This window comes from Macadamia integrifolia, chromosome 7 (assembly GCF_013358625.1).
Source record: "Macadamia integrifolia cultivar HAES 741 chromosome 7, SCU_Mint_v3, whole genome shotgun sequence".
In the NCBI taxonomy this organism is placed as follows: Eukaryota; Viridiplantae; Streptophyta; class Magnoliopsida; order Proteales; family Proteaceae; genus Macadamia; species Macadamia integrifolia.
In genome coordinates, this window is record NC_056563.1 from 34581687 (window position 1) to 34586801 (window position 5115).

A 5115-nucleotide genomic window follows, 5' to 3' on the forward strand; every position below is an offset into this window, starting at 1 on the left:
CCCCTATAGATAATAGTCAAATGGTCAAAGGCTTAACCAAAATGGTGGAGCTTAATTTGAGCTCTGAAATCTCCAAAAAACCTCATTTTCATATGAACTCTACACTTATTCTTTATATTTAGGTATCCAAACAAGCTCAAACAATCAAACAAGTAACCTCAAATATTTGGCATAAATGTCAAAATATTGAAATTTTATGTATGAGGAAGAGATTGCTACCTAGACGTGTAGTCCCTCACTACCGTCGGTGCCAGTGAGAGTGCACGCTGAAGCATCAATATGGATAAGATTCTTGATTTGATGGGGGTGGGGCAGTAGTTTTACAGGGTCCTATGTCTGGATGCAAGAACCATGCGACCATGTAACATTCCTTTTTCCTCACGTATTTACGGATGTGTTTGGTTACATAAATCCTTGGGGACATGTATAAGTTTTGGCAATGATTCGATAGAGAGCGTTTATTTATTTATTTTTTTTTTTAAAGATTGTCAAGATAACTGGTATGTTACCCATAGATATGTTACGTAAATCTACCTAAAAAACTATTTGGTTACCCTAAATCTGTGAGTTAGATTTAGTGGAATCAATCTTAAAAACTATTTGTTTATCCAAATATGTTAGTCGGATTCTATGGAATCAGTCTCGAAAAACTGTTTGGTTATCCTAAATCCGTGAGTTGATATTATTTAAAATTAACCTAAAAAATTTTTACATCCCTACTTAGTTACTTAAATTAATATATTTATATAAATAATAATTGTGAAAATATTCCATACAAGAGGGGTTGTCATGCGTCATTCACACTCTGGTGGGTCCCACTCACGTGGGGCCCGTCCCCCATTTTTTGTTGTTGTGTGCGCAGCTGTCATTGAAATAGATCAGGACCTTACACTTGTATGGGGGAGAATAATTTCAAAGCACAACCAAAAGGTTTGGGTAAGATCATAATGTGCACATCCTTACCCATGCATAATGGAGAGGTTGTTGCTCGAGAAAAAAATTGATTTGGTCCAACATTGCCTCTAAATTACATAATAAATTGAAGTTTGGTCCTTGTCACTCTCTACCCTCTTCTCAGATGTATTTTTACTTATTAAGACGGAGTGTTTTAACACGACCTAATATATCCTCCAAAAACTTTGTACGCTGCATTACCATATTAGCTTCTTGTTTAGAAGCTGTAATTGCTGAGTCAAGGTATCCCTTCAAATAATCTACGGATCAATGTGATGTTAGTTTGATTGATGGTTTGATGTCGAAGATCTCCGTCATCTATGATTTTCTCAAATTAGGGGTGTCAATTCCAAACCCACACCGGTAGGCCTGATTGAGCCCGACACGTTTATGGCTCGACCTAGACTGGCCCGATTAGTAAACGTGTCGGGCCTAAGCCCGGTCCGTTTATAAATAGGTAGTACACGGTGCAAGGCGTAAGCCAGATGTGCCTCCTGACCGGCCTAACCCCTTTACAAGACTGAATCGAACCGACACGTTTAGCTTGACCTTTTATATAGGCATTTTGATTTTTTTGGGATAGAATAGGGTATATATTGATATTTTTATCAATTATTGATTGAAATTAAGTGTAATATATTTTCAAAATTGTTGATGATTTAATAAAATAAGTATCTTAAATATGAGAAAAGTAAAGACCGTTTAAGGTCTGTTTAAACTTTATTGGTACATTACCCCGTTTAAGGCCCGATTATAGTCCGATTAACCTGATTAGGAGAAACTCGATTAAAGCCCAGAACCCGACCGAGCCCTACACGACACCGATCGTGACCGGTTCATTTCTTAAATAGGTAAGTCATGGTCTGAGGACATAGGCCTGACCGATTGACAACCCTATCTCAAACCCACAACTAGGTTTTTTTTTTTTTTTTTTTTTTTCTTATAAACAAATAACACAAACAATTGTAAATAATTCCTTGTTGATCAAAGCGCAAACATCATTAGGAGAGAAAGTTGCTTTGCAGTCATATACGGGTGGATATTGGGCAACGCCAAAATCTCATCCTTTATATGGTCCATACGTGTATCTTCAAACCTTGCACTACCCTTTTTTACATTCACACATTCTAAAGTGATCAACCCACAAAAAAAATGAATCATGAAATTGGCACTTGAAGAATCGAGTCCTTGGATTCTTCTCAGTATGGGATGTCTAAATTCCACATTTCCTACAACAATAGTTGCATTTAGTAATATTATCCATCTGAACAATATCATTTAACAAACAAAGTACCAAAAAAAAAAATTCAGCATATGAATTGGAAATGAGTGGTAGAATTGAAGTGAAGTGAAGAATTCACTGTCTGGATATTGATTCTGAGATCAAATAGAGATAGAACCAAAACAGAATAAGAAATGAAGGAATCCACCTAAAATAATACCCAGACCAAAGATAAGCAGTAATGCATCCACACCAAAATAGTCACAAACCTGTAGATTTTGATTGTGGTTCAGATACAAAGAATCACAGACCTATGGGTACAATATGAAAGTTTCAGACCTATGAATCACACACCTGTAAATTTTGAAGTGTACAAATATCATCAATAACTCACTCAATATAGCATCCCTATATAGAAGAATCATTCCATAAACTAATCCATCTGTAGAACTGAATAATCAATAATTGCATAAAAGGTCAAAATTAATTTTAACAACAGTAAATTAGCAAATCCACTATGTCTTAAATTAACAAATGTACCATGTCCTAAATTAACAAATCCACCATGTCCTAACTGAGTTTTCCTATTTACCTTAAGTCTCAAATGAAATATATTTACCTTTACAAGGTGTTTTAATAGGATTATATATTCCTAAGTTGAACTAACTCATACAACCAAACAAATTAAAAAATAGAGAATCAAGTTTCACACCCTCCAGGGACTTATGTAACCAAACACATCCTAAAGGAATTAATAGTGAGAAAAGTGGATCACCTTTGAGAAACTTTATTAATTAATGGTATTTGTGTAATTATACAATCAAGGGTCATCTTCAATCTTGTATTCAGTATATCCAGATTGGAATCTACCATATATATTCCTGTGTCTCATATAAGATGGGTGATAACTTACCTTCAAAATGGCTTCATTCAAAATTATACACCCTCAAAAAAAAAAAAAAAAAAAAAAAAAAAAAAAACAGAAACAGAACTGGAAGAATTTTAACAAAGAATTTCAGGTCAAGTAATTCAATCAATCAGGAAATAAGGGGCTCCACCCAAAAGAAAAATTAATGCTATGAGAGTGTGAGTTGCATGGGGTCAGATTGAGTTAAAATATTTGACTGGTGGTCGTTTGTGTTTAGGCTGTGTTTGGTATACAATCTTGAAATAGATTATGGGACTAGAATGCATTCTAAAGTGAACAAATAAAGAAGAATTAAGTTTCAAAATTCTTTCTAGATCCATAATCTATATCGAGAATGCACACCAAATATTGCCTTAGATTATTAGAATCAAATTTTGGTAACTCCCAGCTCAATACGCTGACAAGGAAGGATAATATATTTATGGGAAAAATGACTTTATTGGGAGTGTAAGGGCTACGCTGAGACACAGAGGTTGATTAAATAACCGTCCCGCTTCCATGAAATGTGAAAAAACTCACCCTGTTGATGCTTCTAGGTGTGCTCCCATTAGTCCCTAGAATGGTGTAGGAGCCATGCTCCAAAATATTGTACTCTTACCCTATATTTATTTTGGTTAAGGTGGAGTCTTAAGCCTCAAGTCCTGGATTTTGAGCTGAATTTAAGCCTAAATTTCTTGTGGGTAAATTTCAGTGCCGTCACAATCTGGTTTATGGAAATGGCTTAGCCCAACCATGGTTTGTGTGATACCCTACTTTCTAAACCCAATCTAATTACCTGTTTTGACTTTGTTTGATCATACAGGGGCTGAACCAGAGAGAACCGACGCAAGTACCATATGGAATATGGCAACAAGAGTGACCTTGAACTCGGGTTGGCCCGACATGACCGAGCAGGTACCAAGTGTAATATGTGCACCCAAGCCTTGCACTTGCACGCACCATGAAGCCATGTACAAGGGTTAAAGGAACGTACCAGTATTTGTGGGTGCCTATGTAATTTAATTATGTGTGGGAGTTTATTTCCATTGAAGCCCAAGTGGAACACTAGAAAATGGGCTGACTGGAAGGTAAAGACACTGGGGGGCTGATATACCCACCTGAGATACCCGCCTGAGAGATACTCACCTGAGAAATACACACCTGATATATCCACCTGAGATATACCCACCTGAGATATACCCACCTATGACTAAAAGATATTTTGGGGGCCCAGGTATACAAAGAGGAGATATTTATTGCTTTTCTCCCCCATTAATGATAGTTGGTCAGTGGAAGAAAGTAAAGAAGAGAGAGAGAGAGAGAGAGAGAGAGAGAGAGAGAGAGAGAGAGAGAGAGAGAGAGAGAGAAGGAAGAAGAAGAAGAAAGAAGAAGGGAATCGACCAAAAGTTTCATCGGAGCCAGGTCTTGGCATTTTTAGGTCGGAATGATGATCAACTCGTCGAGATCTTTGATTTGAGGTAGGTATTGTACATATTCCAAGGATTCTTAGGATCACCATTTTTCTTAAACCCTCTTTTAATTTTTGGGGAAAAACTCACTTAAATCTTGCTAATCCTACTTGGGTAATCAAATCTATCATCTAATGGAATGTGTGTATAATGATTTTGAAGGATTTGGAAGGAGTGTTGGTGAAGATCTAGAGTTCTTGAGAGTTCTTGAGATAAAATAGTGAAATTGGGGTTTCATTGGTGTTCTTGAGAAAAGAGGTAAGAATCCCCATTTTTTTCTTTTGATTTGATATTAGATTTAGGTTGTGGATGTATGAGTGGACCTTAGATGAGGGATTGGCATTGCCGGATTGACCCCAAATAAGTTCCCCAAGCCAGAGAGAAGATGGAAAGATGATAGCAAAATTCCCATTTTATGACTGGGGGTGTCACACCGGCGGGTCTCAGACCCACCTGTGTGCCCAAAACTCAATTTTGAATCTCTGGCTTATCCGACGGGTATAAAACCGGTGGGTCTCTGACCCATCTGTCATAGTCTTAGACCCACCTGTCAGGCCAGAATG